A 15689-nucleotide genomic window follows, 5' to 3' on the forward strand; every position below is an offset into this window, starting at 1 on the left:
GGGATTCTTAATCCAGGCCCCCCACCCTGCTTCCCCTGGGTCCTGCAGGCGAAGCCTGGCTCCCAGGGCCGTGCATCGGAGCAGGCATGGGTGTATCTCGTTCAAAGATGAACCCTTGATAAGGGTCCGGGTGAGGCAAGACTGGGGGCTGGAGGGGGTGTGTTGGGTGGAAAGGAGAGAGCGCTTTGGCCTGTAGGTCTGCACCGGCCTCTTGGAAGGGCCTGGGAGCCGAGCTGGGACAGAGAGGAGGCAGGCAGGACTTTCTGATGCATTTTAGTCTGTGTTTTCCCCCAGGGGCCTCTAGGAAAATCCGGCTGGATGAGTCCTCGCGTCCTCGCTCCCCTGACTGGCTGTCCCCGAGCTCAGGGTGACCTAGCTGGGTTCGCTACCCGCCCCCCACCATGTCCCTATAGTCCTGTGCCTCCCCTTCCTTCCTTCTGGGTGTCCTAGATCTTCCCCTGAGCCGCTGGGCCACGACCTCCAGGTCACTGGGGCAGAACGCCAGCGCCCAGGGGACAGGACCACATAACACACTTATTTTAATTGGAAGAGTTATGTAACCACCTAAGTTGGCAGAATACAGGGCAGAAAAAAAAAGTCACTGATGGTGGCCTCCCTGCACGGGCCTCTCTCCTCTGTGTTCCCTTCTCCCCTTGTTTGTTCTCATTTCAGGGTCGATGCCTGCCTTCCAGGGTTGCCTGTTGCCCTTCACTTGGCAGTTCTTGGTGGTCTTTACAGAGTGCCCTGGGGGGCTGTTTCTCTACACTGTTTATGGTGCACAGGATGCAGAGATGGGGCCCTGTCCTGCCCTCTAGGGGCTGATCCTCCAGATGGGAGGCCTGGTTTGGAGCCAGCCAGTACCCTGTGCCTGCCTGGCCAGAGCTGGGTGCAGGCGAGGCCTGGCTCCCAGGGTCATGCAGGCGGACAGACACAGGTACATCGAGTTTAAAGATAAACACGTGACAAGGGTCCAAGTGAGGCAGGAGGGAGTCTGGAGAAGAGCTCTTGGGTGCAAAGGGGGAGAGTGCATTTGACTGTAGGTTCTACAGTGGCCTCTTGGAAGGGCCTGGGAGCTAAGGTGAGACAGAGAGGAGGCGGACAGAACCCCACCCCCCCCCACCCCCGTCTCCATATCACCAGCAGCAGCGTTGAGATGGTGTCCTAACCCTGCCATCCTCCCTGGTGAGGACCAGTCTGCAATCACCTCATCTGTTTGCCTGTGATTGGTCAATGGTCTGTCTCTTCTGCTCTGGGGAGGGTACCCAAGGGATGGGACTTCATTGGCCTACTGGCCACACGGAAGAAATGCCTTGAAGTACTGCCTGGACGGATGGGATGGGGAGGGGTGGTAGGCTGACATCTGTGTAACGGAAGAATCCAGAAGGGTGGTCTTTGCAGGGGGACCTGAGCCCAGAGTGGGTCTGGGGGTCTCTTCCCTAGTCAGCTGTCTTTTGAGAAGAAAAATGAGACAATTGTACAAAAACAAGGCAGTGTGGGGAGGGGAGAGAATTCCTACCTATACTCCCAGTGCAGAGGCAACACTTTGGTGTACATGCTACCCTGGGATGCCCTGGACAGATCCAAAATCCTATAGACATGACTTCATATGTGGGATAATTCCTCAACTACTGTTAGAAAACTTGTGTGTGTGTGTGTGTGTGTGTTTCATTAGCGATGTTTTGTTCTCTATACATTTCACCTAGCAGCACTGTATTGACAAGGAACCTGTCCTTCCTGGACACCCTGCTGCTCATCCTGGGGCTGGGGTGGTGGTGGGGGTGGGTTGAGGGCTTTTCTCAGGCCTCGAGCTGTGTGTCACAGCAGTCTGGGTGAAGCACAATGGCAGAAAGAATGGACATGGCCCCCACCCCTATCTCATATCACTTAAGAGACTCAAGACAAAGCGGTCAGACAAGCCACAGAGGAAGAACACAAATTACAACTACATCATCATCACTGCTGGTACTTACATTAACCGTATCATTATTTGTTGGGATGAATGTGAATTCTGAAGTTGGAACTGACTTGGATTTTAGCCCCTGATTGTCCTCTTTGCAGCCAGGTGACCTTGGATGAGTTAGCTGCCCCATGTACGGCAGGGACAGTCCCTCCCTCTGAGAACTGGAGGAGAAACTGAAACCCAAAAAAAGTGTCTACGACAAGCCCTCGTGCACACGGTGCGCTAAGCACATGCTGGCTGCCTTTCTGCCCTTCTTTTGTGTTTGGTAAAATACACGGAAATCAATTGAAAAACTATCAATTAGTGAAATAATCAGGAGAGTTGTTTGAAAGCTGATACGTATTCATATTAGCCATGACCACTTATTAACATATAATTTTGAAAGATCCCATTCTTGTGCTGAAAGTGTTACGTCAGTGGTTACACAACCATATACCTTTGTCAAAACCCATTGAAACATATACTTAAAATGAGTGAATTTTATAGTATGTGAATTATACCTTACAGAGATTGACTTAAAAAAAAAAAAAAAAGACCCCATTTTTAATGTCAACAAAGCATATGAAAATAGCCAGGTCTAGCAGCAGCAGATGAAGACAAAAATGACATTTGAATATTCCAGTTTTGTTTCCTTGCTACAAGAGTTATACATATTAGTTCATCATTCAGCAGGCATTTATTGAGTGCCTGCTCTGTGCTGGGCATTGTTCTAGGCTCTAAGGACCCACCTGAAAAGTAAAATGACAAACCTCTCGTCTCAGGCGGTGCACATTTCTTGGGGGGACCTAAAATAAATGTGATGAGTGAATAAACTGTACCACCTGTCAGGTGCTAGGTGCCCCAGGAAGGCTTTGAGCAGGGTGGTGGGGAGAGGAAGCAAGTTGCTGGGAGGTCTTATAATTTTAGGCAAGTCGGTGATGGCAGACCTCATTAAGAAGGTGATATGTGTTCTGTAAAGCAATTATCCTTCGATTTAAAACTAAATTAATTTAAAAAAAACCAAGAAGGTGATATGTGAGCAAAGTATGGGGACCGCTGTCCAGGAGGGTGGTTCAGGCCCAGCCAGTACCAGACCCCCAGCGGAGTGGAGCTGCCAGGCATTGCGGACAGGGAGCAATTTGGGGCAGCCTTGGAAATCTGAGCGAGTGAGGACATAAACATCATTGAGCAGGGCAGCCCCCAGATCGCACTGAGAGTTCTACTTTCATGACTGCCACACGGTGCTTATTTCATGAAAGTTTACCATAATGAGGCTATATCTTTTATATACTGTGTTGTAAAGCAGCATAATAGTTTATTGAAAAATGTTAGTCTATTTATTAAAATCATCTTTTGCGGCCTGACTTTGCAGGCTTTGTTACTGTTTCATTCCTCTGGGAGCCCAACCGTTTGTTAAACCAATGCCCTGCTGTTCCGTGCTTGCTTCTTCTAGAAGGTGACACCAGGCGGTGCGGGGGATGCCGGACAGCGGGGGTGACATCTGCCCTAAACGGCCGAATGGGACGGGGCTGGGCTGAACCACGACTGAAGGCCGGCGCCGCGTGTGTCCAGACGTGCTGGGCCCTCTGGGTTTATTCTGCTTCTCCATCGCTTTAGATGCCACACTGCTGCTGGTGTGAAGTTTGCGTCCCAGTCTGTGGACTCTAGTTAAGCGGCCTTGCCCACTGCAGCTATCTGGCTGGCACCCGAGTGCCTGGCCACACAGGACCCCTCCCACCTGGGCATGGCTCCCTCCACTCCTCCTGGTCGGTCTCCAAGCCCCAACCCTCTGCAGGCCCTCCCTTCTGGAAGCTTCCCTTCCTCTCTGCCCACATCATCCCTCCCTCCTGCATGTTGAGGGTCTCCCTAGCAGACAAGCAGCTCCCAGGGAAGTGCCCAGGGCCAAGGTTATTCACCAAAGCTCATGACCCAGACCTGCCTGCCTCTCTCCCCTCTTCCACTCTACCCAGGTGCTGGGTTTGGTGCCGAGACACAAAAGTGGTTCTTAGGAAGTTCTGTTCTGAAGAACTGTTAGCCCAGGGTGGAAAGTAAACACATGAACACACAGGAACATTGAGAGTCATTTCTGGGAGCACAAGCGGCCGAGGGGGCGTGGAAGGCACCAAGGGAGAGGGCATTGGAGTGGGTGCAGAGGAGGGTGAGCTGCCCGAGCAGAAGGTGTGGGGCTGGGCTGGCCTCTTCCCTTTGGACTGAAGGCCTTCATTGAGCAAGGTGGTCATTTCCAGGCCTGTGCCCTCCTGTGGGCCGGGTTTTTGGGGGGCAGGATGACGCTGGCCCTGTGGAATAACTGGTTTGGATTTGGGCCAAAGCAGCATCTTGAGGCTGCGTTCAGCTGTCTGGATTCGCTGGCATATTCCAGCGCCGGGACTCAGCAGCTGCAGAATGGAGGAAGGGATATTCTCAGTGTTTGGAAGTTTGGGAAAGGGCTTCCTCGAAGGGGAGCGTGGGGCTCATTTGCGTGAGGAGTTAACACTTCCAAGGCCCGAGGGGACCACAGAGATGTGGTTGCAGCTGTCAGTTTTACATCTTGTTTGCACCCCACTCCCCACAAAGAAGGTGCCTGCCGTGTGGTCCAGGATGCGGGCCCTGGGGGAGCCTGCTGTCCTCTGGGTATCTGTTGTGGAGAAGCGTGTCCTTCAAAGTGTCTTTGCTGTGATTACACACGTGAAAGACTCATCGTGAAAAGGGCGAAAAATGAACAAAAGCAGAAAGCAACGCAGGCCTACGGTTCAGAGATCATCACAGCTAACACTTGGGGCCGTGTCTTCTGGTCAGTATTTATTTACAGAGAGGTGAAGAGACGTTGCGGTATGTAGTCATCGATGTCATGTAATGTCCATGGCAAGTCCCTCCTTTTCCATTTAGTATCATTTCAGCCCATTTATCTATGTCATTAAAAAGTGCCTGTAAACTTTTAATGCAAAATCACAGGGTTTTGAACTTGGCAATGGTTCTTCCCAGCCTTCTCGTTCCATGGAAGGAGGCCCTTGGTCCCTGACCTCTCCTGGGGACATCAGAGCAGGGTGGGTGTTGGGACTGGATGTGACCCTGTGAGCTGCCCCCCAGCCCCCAGCCCCAGCTTCCTGGGTCTCTCTGCCTTCATCCGCCAGATGTACATTCGTGTCTCCGGCGCACAGGCCTGCAATTGTCCGCCTGAGCAAATGATTCCAGAGACGGGTCTTGACGTCACTGCCGCCTTCCCGGAACCCTGCCTCCCTCTTTCTGTTTGTAAAATGTCCTTCACTGTGTTTCTCAGAAAAATTGTGCAGATGATAGAGGTGTTACTTGTGGCAGTTAATTTTTTTTAAAGATTTGATATTATTCTTATTTATGTTTATTTTTTGGCTGTGTGGCGTGTGGGATCTTAGTTCCCCAACCAAGGATTGAACCCGTGTCCCCTGCATTAGAAGCATGGAGTCTTAACCTCTGGGCCGCCAGGGAAGTCTGGGAGTTAATTTGAGGGGGGAGGTGTTGATGGTGCTGGGAGACAGGTATGAGGGTGGCCGTACATGAGGGCACACACCCCGGCTTTTTGATGGGCTAGGCTCTCGGAGGACAGCTGTGGGCCCAGCCGTTCAAGCCGGGCACAGCTGGGCCTCTGGGGACAGGAGCAGAATATTGGTGGTTAGATGGCCTCACCGTCAGTCAGATGACCGACCCCCAGAGGCCTTGAGTGACGGGATGGTGCTTGCCGACCGAGTCTGCCCACCGCTTTACATGATGTAGTATGCATATAGATTGGCCGAGGGTACAAAACCAGAGCGCTGTCAAATTCCAGAAGCTCTGGTAGGTTGGAAGGAGGAGGGGAATGTAAGATGAATTTAACCGGGTAAAAGGTAAGCTTTGCAATTCAGTTGAGCACAGATTCATTCATTCATGAATGTTCAGGTTTGAGGAAAAAAATGGAAAGATGTGGGAGGCTTCTGTGCACACGCAATCCTGGCTCCTCCTGGTTGGTCCCCTCAGGCAGCGCAGCAGCCCCTGAGCTGGCATCCGCAGCAGGCCTGGCTGGGGGTCTTCTGGGCAGAGCTCCCCAGGGACCAGGGGGCCCTCTTGTAAGGGAAGGTGGGCTCCCTGCACCGGGCCCACCTGCAGGTCCAGACAGGAATTGTCATCGCTGCACAAATGCCTCATCCCTGAAGAGGTGTCGGCCGAGCCAGCTGTGCACCTGTGGGTTGCATTGTCTTTTAACTACAGTAAATTGACAATTTTCAGAAGTCCAGCTCTCAGACAGCAAGTGCATGAGGCTGGAGTGGTCTGGGGACACAAGGCTTCTGTGCCCTGGGGATGGCGAGGGGGTGGTGGGCAGGCTGCCAGAGGTTGGCCAGACTTCTCAGGGGGCCAGAGAGTTTGCAGTGATGCTGCTGTGGGCCGGGCGGGCATGGGTGTGTATTTGCTGTTTGTGTCTTTAAGACAACTGGCTTTCTCCCCCCGGGCCAGCCCTGCTGGACACAAGCCTGTGGGCCCCCGGCAAAGGCCTCCCTGCCATGCTGCTCTTAGGCTGCCTTTCACTTGGGAGCTGCAGGTGCTGACCTCAGCTGCCTGCTGACCTGTGATGTGTCAGTTGCTCCTGCCTGGGTGAGGGAGTGTCTTAGAAGTCCTTGGAAAAGCTGCTCCCTAGTCCCCATCCCCCTGCATTTCCTCTGTCCCTGGCTGGCTCTTATTCATCCTTCAGTCTCCATTTAGATGTCACCTCCTCCAAGAAGCCTTCCTGGATCTTTAGATAGGACTGAAAGTCTCATCACGGTCCCCTCGAATCCTGCACTCACTATCCTCCTGGCACGTGTCACTTGCCTCATACTCTGATGCACCTGAGTGAACTCCTTGAAAGCAAGAATCATACTTGTTCCCTGTTGCATCGTGACACTTGGGACAGTGCCTGGCACATAGCAGGTGTTTGGTTAAATGTGTTTTGAATGAATGAAAGGATGCACAGATGAGACTTCCATTTCATCTCCGAGGCCACCCTTTCCCACGGGAAGGGTCAGGTGTGGGAACCACTGGTGTTTTGGTTGGCCTGGGTCACCGGGACATAGGCAGCCCTCATGGGGCTTCCTGAATCCTTGCCCACTGCCCCTGAGAGGGGTGAATGTAAAGCGTGGATGTGGTCTCCACGGCAGGCCAGCGGCAGAGATTGCCCATCCTTCTAGTCCACCCTGTCCACAGGAGGCCTGGGACCCAAGTGCTTCTTGTAGCCCCTCCAGGTCTCAGAGGAGCCTGGGGAGGGGGGCTTCCTTATGTGAGACCCTACAGCAGTGGGGGCTTCCCTGGTGGCTCGGACGGTAAAGCATCTGTTTGCCATGCAGGAGACCTGAGTTCGATCCCTGGGTTGGGAAGATCCCCTGGAGAAGAAAATGGCAGCCCACTCCAGTATTCTTGCTTAGAAAATCCTATGGACGGAGGAGCCTGGTGGGCTACAGTCCATGGGGTCGCAAAGAGTCGCACACGACTGAGCGACTTCACTTTCTTTCATAGCAGCGGGGGCAGGGTGGCTCTGTGCCCTGCAGGACCGTCCACCCGGCATTTGGGGGTGAGAGCGTGGTTCCATGAGCTCTGCACTCTTCTGGTCGCTGGATGCTGAAACCAGTGGAGAAGTGGACCCCAGTGACAAGCTGCAGGGGACTGCGTTTACATCAGGGTCTTGTCCTGGTGGACAGCTTGGACTGCATGACGGCTTGTTGTGGGGTGACCTGTGCTGTGGGGTGTTTAGGAGCATCCTTGCCTTTACCCCTCAGGCGCCAGTAGATGACCCCCCCTCGACCCCCAGTTATAATGACCAGGAATGTCTCCAGACACAAACACATACACACACACTCACACACCATCTTTCCTGGTAGTTCTGGATTTGCAAGCTTACTCTACGGCCAGAATTAGTGTCCTACTTGAAAAAGTGAAAGTGAAAGGCGTTCCGTTGTGTCCAACTCTTTGCGACCCCATGGACTATACAGTCCGTGGAATTCTTGGCCTCACTCTTTTTTTTTCTAATATAAATTTATTTATTTTAATTGGAGGCTAATTACTTTACAATATTGTATTGGTTTTGCAGTTGTAGGCAGATGGCTGAGCCACTGCTGACCTCTGCCTTTGGAGTAGAGTGTGGGGAAGGACTAGGTTAGAATGTCATTTCTCCAGCCCGGTCAGATAAGCCCTATCTCCCCCACAAGGAGAGAGGCGAGCAGTGTCATTTTTTTTAAAGATATGTATTTATTTGACTGCACCGGGTCTTCGGCATGCGGGACCCAGTTCCCTGACCAGGAATCGAACCCAGGCCCCCTGCTTTGGGAGTGCGGCATCTTAATCACCAGACCACCAGGGAAGGCCCAGAGGTGTCATTCTTGCAGAAGACCCCGGGTGTAAGGACAGGGACAGAGGGACAGACCCGACCGGCTCACATCGCATGGGACCAGTCTACAAGAGGCAGCTTTCAGCTGGCCTAGTGACGGGGGCCTCAGTGGCCCCTCTCACGCGGTCACTGCTTCACCCCCACACTTCTGTGGGACCCCGTCCCCTCCCCAACCCCTCCTCCATGCTAAGACACCAAGCAGCAGTCCCAACAGAGTGTGTTTAGACTGAGCCGGGGGGAGTGGGAAGCTTCCCTGAGGAAGGGACCGTGGGGACCGAGGAAGTAGCGGTGCAGGGTCCGGCCTTGGCAGTCAGAATCTTCAGACTTCTCAGCTGTGAACTGAGCCAAGGCTGGGATCAAAGCTACAAACATGGGGACGAGAGGCGGGCAAAGCCCCAGCTGCGAGTGGCCTCCGCCTAGCACCCGTGAGTGACAGTTGCTCTGCAAATGTTCTTTCTTATCGTCCTTCCAGGAGCCCCCCACCTTGAGCACTTGGGGCCCCCAGAGGCCACGGACCTGACCCCGGCTGCTCGGGTCTTTGAGGCCGCCGAGCTGCTGTGGTAGATCAGAGGAGGGCACTCAGGGACTCCAGCACTTCCTCAGCTCCAAGGTGTCAGAAATGCAGTGCCCCAGGCTGAACCCCAGAGGGTGTCTGGGGGCAGGGCCTAGGCATCTGCATTTGAGTGAGCAGGCCAGCTCCAGGCTTGTGTCCTGATGGGTGGGAGGTGGGCCCTGGAGGGGAGGTCTTGGGAGACTATAGGTGGAAGGCATCTCTTTGCCACCGAGTCCTCTGGTGTGGATGCTCTGCCAGGAGCCCCGGGCCTCCCGGGCCGGGCCAGCGGGGCTGTGATCTCCCCACAAGACACTGGGCTGGTTTCAGTCGTGGACGTGGAACAGAGAGCCATGTGGGCAGCTCCCAGCAAGAGCCGTCTACACGGGGGTGGTGGCGGGACTCTGCGTCGCCTGGCTGAGCCGTGTCGCTAATAGGATTCGCAGAGCCTTTCGGCTGCCGCAGCAACCCAAAAGCTGCTCGTTTGTGGAGGAATGAATAATTTATTTGTGTTTTCAGATGACTTACCCCTTCATCACGGATACAGCGGCTCAGCTGCGTGCGCTCTGTTGGCTGCAGAATAAGAAGCTTCGCGGGAGGACTTGCCTTAATCCTCCACGGCCGCCCATTTGCAGGCTGCTTTGCAGGCTGCGTTTCAGAGACGCCCAGATCCTCTCTGGTGCTTTCCTTTCTTTGTGGGGAAGTTATACTTTTCCTCCTGGCCACCTGCTTCAGGAAGCACAGCCCGGGTACCAGCTGGCCTGGTGGTGGTTTCAGGGTGGACCGGCAACTAAGGTGTTAATACCAACGATGCAGTCGAGTTCTGTCTGGGGGAGGGGGTGGTTTCCAGTTTCTGTGTGTGACCAGCTGAAAGCTACACACCATTGCAATCACCCTTAAAAATCCCCAATTTTCTCGCATGCCAGTACCCACGTTACCCCTCCCCACCCCCCCACTGACCTTCCTGACTCCAGCTTCAGTTCTGCTACTCTCTCTGCCCAGGCTGCCACAACCATCTTCCTCCTAGTCCCTTGCCCAAGAGCCCTCTGCGGCTCCCTATTGCCACAAGCCACCTGGCCCCAGCGTTCAAGGTCCTCCGTGGTCTGGCTGTGTCATTCGCTGTAGCCTCATCTAGAATCTCCGCTCCCTCTGAGCCGCCTGCTTGCTGATTCACTCATTAGACACCGACTGAAAGTCGGCGTGCCTCCAGGCCCCGTGCATGGGAGACGTGGGAGCAGAATGCGGCCCTCCCAGAGCTCAGTCTAGAAGGGCCAGGAGCCCAAGCAGGCGGCTTCCAGGCAGCTTCATGGGCCCCCAGGGGCCCCCGGAAGGAGGAGAGGCCGCATGGGAAAGTCTCTGAATTTTTCCATGTCCTCAGCCTGCTGCACTTGGTGGGATTGAGGCTCCGAGGGCACCTGGACAGGGGCCTGATTATCCGGGTCCTCAAATGGAAAGTGCTGGGGCCTTGGGACCACCAGGGCTTCAGAGAGGTGAGGGGTGAGTATCTGGAGCCTGGCCTGAGGAGACTGCTCTGCAGGGAGCCTGGCCGGGAGCCCCTCAGCCGACCCTTCCTGCCTCTACGAAGACCCCACCCCAGGGCCCACCCTCTGCCCTGCTTTGCACATCTTGCTTAACTACGCTTAAATAATTAGTGCCACTCTCCTTGCTCCTTTATTGCTCCCGGAGGGCGGGGTTTAGTCTCTGGCAGGTCCTGTGGCCTGCAGGGCTGGTCGGCTCCACTGGCATAGCACTGACTGTCTGGCTGTGTGACCTTGGGAAAGTGGTTTAACCTCTCTGAGCCTATCTGTTGGTGGCCGATGATCCTGAGACGGGGGCAGAGTGTGAGTGCACCCAGTGACCCTGAGGTGGAGCCTTAAACGCTAGGAGTTTAAGGAGCTTCCATGTGAATTTGTTACCTCCTGTGGTTCCTGCAGCCCCCCTGGGAATTCACGGGATGGGAGCAGCCCCGAAGGATGGGCCACTTGCCCAGGGCCACATGGTGACATGTCAGAGTCCAAATCCGACACTCTTGGGACCATTTCCATGAGAAGAGGGTGCTGGTCCCCAGCCTCCACTTCAGATGCTCTAGTACTTGCTGTCCAGGGGTGGCAGGTGCCGTAAGGGCTCCCCCACCCCCCGCCCCGGCTAAGACTGACCACGACGGTGGGCCTGTCTGTGGGCAGAACGTGCCCCACATAGAAATGGCTGCACAGGCTTTGGGTTCCTCCCCGCTCCCCGCCTCCCTGGACCAGCCGGTGTTTCCCCCACGGCCGCCTCATTGTTCTCTGTTGGCAAAGCTTTGCGTTTTCTTCCTCCCTCCGGAACAGGAGGCGCCTCAGACGCCGCCGGGAAGAACTCCAGGCAGAGATTTTATGGCCCCCGGTCCCTTTGGCATCAGGAGCTGGTCGGGGGGAGTGGATCCATGGCCTGAGCTCCGGAGGTTCCAAGAATTCATTAGTGGGCAATGAGCCATTTTATTTTCATTCCTGCCCACGGAGAATCAGGAGTGAACAAGCTTGGATTTTATGTCGGAAGGAAAAGCATTGCCTTTAGAAGTGACCTGCCACCTCTACCCCCGCCCCTACCACTGGGGGGTCCCAGGGAGGTCCCCCCTTTTTGCTTCCCTCAGTTCCAGGGACTCTTACCATCCTTTCCCCAGTACCCAGTATTTTTGTAGCACTCTCTGGTTGTCAGAGTTCTACAACAATTGTGCTTAAAATAAAAAAGTGAACTCCTTGCCCTGTCCTCTGAGCCCCTGCTCCGCCCCCACCACCGCTGCTCCCCACTTCTGCCTGTTGGCCATGCTTCGGCCACACTCACTTTCTTGCTGCTCCTTGATGATGCCGAGCATGCTGTACCCCAGGGCCTTTGCATTTGCTGCCCCTTCTGCCGAGAGCCCTCATCATAAGGCTATCCCTTCCTCTTCACATGTGTCCCTGACTCTGAGCATCCAAGCAAGAGTTACCGCCCCAACCCCAACCCACTGTGGCGTGCTCAGTTGCTCAGTCGTGTCCAACTCTTTGTGACCCTATGAACTGTAGCTTGTCGGGCTCCTTTGTCCCTGGGATGTCCCAGGTAGCAATACTGGAGTGGGTTGCCATTTCCTTCTCCAGGAGATCTTCCACATCCCGGGATTGAACCTGCGTCTCCTGCACTGGCTGGCGGATTCTCGACCACTGAGCTGCCCGGCAGTCTTCATTGGATCACTTCGTTTTATTCTTTTCCTAGCAGTTGGTGATCTGCTTACTCTGTCCGTTGCTGTCTTGTTACTGGAAAGGAAGCCTTTTGGAGCTTCATCTGTGTTGTGTGTTGTGGAGGTTTTTTCCAGTTGTTCTGTGATCCCCCAGGTGCCAGCACACTACAGGCTGTCCCCCGTCGATGGCAGGTGGACGTGAGGACGGTTTTTGGGCTTTTTTAGGCTGTGCAGCTGTGAGCCTTCTTGCTTGTGTCACTGGTGAACCTGCGTCCATCTTTCTGTCAGGAGTAAATCAAGGAGCTGAATTTCTGGGCCATGCAGTTTGTGTAGTCATCGTTAGTAAATATGTCGTTTTTTCACAATGGTTGGAGATCGTAGGTTCCTTCTGTTTTGTGACCCCAGCTCGGGTACCCTGGGGATGGGAGGGGACACAGGAGCTACAATAAGATATCACGAGCGCTCCCTGGAAGCCGGGAATGCGGCCGGCGCCCAGGGCCCCAGATGACCACAGGGCTGGTGAAGGTGCTGGCTCTGGCCCCGCAGGGCTCAGGGTTTAGCTCACTGCCGCCTTGGGCCCTCTCCAGCTCTGCCCTCTTTTGTGAAGCGTTCTGGCTGTGTGGTCTGACCTGCGAGTCTTGGCTTCCGTGGTATGTCTATGGCTTTCCCATCCCCGGGGACATCTGCAGGATACACAGCCCCTTCAACTCGGTTTTGTTTTTTTTAATATTCATTGTTTGGCTGTATCGGGCCCTAATCGTGGCACGTGGATCTCTGTTGCATCATGTACGTCTCTCTAGTTGTGGCACTCAGGCTTGGCTGCCCTGCGGCATGAAGGATCTTGGTTCCTTGACCAGAGATTGAACCCCTGTCATTTGTATTGCAAGCTGGATTCTTAGCCCCTGACCAGCAGGGAAATCCCTCTAACTCAGTTATTGAATTGAGCAGTGGAGGAAAATGCCTTTGTGTTGTGAAAGTATTCGGCGAGCTACCGCCCCGATTACCTGGGGACCATGGTGGAATTAGTCATCCTAAAACCACAGTCACCTCAGAAATAGTCATAATCCAAAACCCATCCGTCTCTGACTCCAGACCCATTGTATTTTTCTCCCTCAGGGACTTTGCTTCCTAATTAAGTTGGATTTCAGGATATATTAAAATAATTTGTCATCTCTTGAGCACACATTTGCCCCTCGTGCAAGCGGGCAGATCAGAGTCAGCCCAGGAGGCCTGGGTCTGGGCAAGAGGAGATGTTGAGCCCTGGCAGGAGGAAGCTCGTGTAACTGCCTTTCAAGGATTGGCCAGCAAGGATGCTGGGCACTGAGCCCTCGGGGCCTGGGCCCTAGAGGAGGAACTAGCCCCAGAAATGGCCCTAGAACCCTGGTTTGTTAGCTGGTGGTTCGCAGTCAGCACCCTGGGGTGGCGGATAGGGTGGTTTCAGGGACTGAACTCCTTCATCCCGGACCCAGCGTGTATCCAGAGGGACTCCCCCTCCCCAGCCGCCCCCCAGTGCACCAGATCACCTCCTGGAACGCAAGCGATCCCTTGGAGCTTGGTTTGACTGCCCATCCCCAGCATCCAGCACATGACATCTGAGGGTACCTGGTTGGGCTGTGGGTTCCTCGAAAGTCGGGCCGGTGTCCCCTGCACCTAACGCATTCAGCAGGCACTTAGCAAGTGTGGGGGGTGCAAGTTGGGGGCAGGGTGGGGAGCGAGGCTCCAAGGCAGTTTTGCAGCTCAGCTGAGGTCTGAGGCTGCCAGTTCTCACGGTTGGCCACCGTGACGAGCTCTGAGAGCTGTGAGCCCCGGCTGCAGAGCTGGGAGGCCCTGTGCTTTGCCCCCCCGTTCCTGTGAACCTGCTCTTTGCCCTTCTGTCTTCTGGGGTACAGAAGTACAAGAACGCTGGCCTAGACTCCGGTTTGTTTGTTTTTTAATAACTTTATTAAGATACAATCCATGTACCGCACAACTCAGCCATATAAAGTATACAAGGCAATGGCTTTTAGCACATCACCAAATACACGTGCAACTGCCATTGCAGTCAATTTCAGAACGTTCCATCGCCCCCAAAAGAATGTTCGCAACCCTGAAAGAATGTTCCGTCACCCAAAAAGAATGTTCCATCACCCCAAAAGAATGTTCCGTCATCCCAAAAGGAGACCCCATACTCTTTATTTATTTTTGTTGATTTAATTCATTCATCTCATATTTTTCTTTTACCAAACATCAGATAATATGAACAAAGTTATATTGCTCACTATAATTAAATTCTTTTTTTGCTTTATATAAGTTATACACATACTAAAGTGGGTAAAATTCACTAAAGTAAATTAGAAATATTCCAGAACTTTGACCTGTACTTCTCTACTTTGGAACAAAAGAAAGCTTGTCAAGTTTCCCTGGGATCAGGGTCAGACAGCAAACGGAATGACTATATGCTGCTTTTAAGTTAACATTTCCCATTTTTTAAAGACTAATTTTAGGTTAGAGTTAAAATAATTTTTATCTCAAGTTTGGTGAAAGAACAGAAGCTGGCCATACAAATCCTGTTCATAACCATATGGGCCATTTAAAAAATAAGAAATAATAAAAATAAAACTATACCTATAATCAAGAAAATTCTACTCATCCTGCTAAGAAAAAACAGCTACCAATAACTTATTTTAGAATACTTTAAATACAGATGGAATTTATAATAACTAGATTTCATTGTTTCATTGATTCTTAATGCTTCTCTTTTAATTTTAAAGTAACAGATTACTTCAAAATAAAGCCACACTGCTTAGTATTTTATAATTTCATTCTTTTATAAATTTAAGACTCCCCAAAAAGTCCAGATCCAGGATTACAAAACAAGCAACCTTCAGAATGTATTTTGTTTGGTAGGCGGAATGGTTCTTAATCTTTGGAAGTATAACACCTTCAGGCGGTACTTACTTGCTTGAGATGACCACAACAGTTCCCCAAACTGTCACCTTCTAAGCTTGAGATGTGATACTGATGCCCTGTTTTTAATATTATAAAACACAGTTGTTGTTGTTTAGTTGCTCAGTCATGTCCACCGACTCTTGGAGACCCCGTGGACTGTAGTCCACCAGGCTGCTCTGTCTCTGGGATTCTCTAGGCAAAAATACTGGAGTGGGTTGTCATTTCCTCCTCCACCCCAAACCCTTTCAGTTCAGTTCAGTCGCTCAGTCGTGTCCAACTCTTTGCAACCCCATGAACCACAGCACGTCAGGCCTCCCTGTCCATCACCAACTCCCGGAGTTTACCCAAACTCATGTCCATTAAGTTGGTGATGCCATCTAACCATCTCATCCTCTGTCGTCCCCTTCTCCTCCTGCTTTCAATCTTTCCAAGCAACAGGGTCTTTTCCAATGAGTCAGCTCTTCACATCAGGTGGCCAAAGTTTTGGAGTTTCAGCTTCAGTTATCAGTCCTTCCAATGAACACCCAGGACTGATCTCCTTTAGGATGGACTGGTTGGATCTCCTTGCAGTCCAAGAACTCTCAAGAGTCTTCTCCAACACCACAGTTCAAAAGCATCAATTATTCTGTGCTTAGCTTTCATTATAGTGCAACTCTCACATCCATACATGACTACTGGAAAAGCCATAGCCTTAACTAGACAGACCTTTGTTAAC

The 15689-nt window shown here is 52.7% G+C and overlaps 1 protein-coding gene across 15 annotated transcripts in view; it reads left to right on the forward strand.

Moving 5' to 3' along the window:
- The window catches only part of HPCAL1 (hippocalcin like 1), a 117180-nt gene that overhangs the window by 64770 nt on the left and 36721 nt on the right, over nucleotides 1-15689 (forward strand). The window contains exon 1 of one of the 15 annotated variants that reach the window (XM_086323537.1): nucleotides 10024-10350. The exons of the other annotated variants lie outside the window; for them this stretch is intronic. The gene's annotated coding sequence lies outside the window, so the exon portion shown is untranslated. Of the gene's footprint in view, nucleotides 1-10023; nucleotides 10351-15689 lie in introns of those variants that run through there. 15 annotated transcript variants of the gene reach the window in all.

The sequence above is a fragment of the Bos grunniens genome, chromosome 11 (genome assembly GCF_055505025.1).
Source record: "Bos grunniens cultivar Pamir isolate PY7600 chromosome 11, Bosgru_T2T1.0, whole genome shotgun sequence".
NCBI classification, from domain to species: Eukaryota; Metazoa; Chordata; class Mammalia; order Artiodactyla; family Bovidae; genus Bos; species Bos grunniens.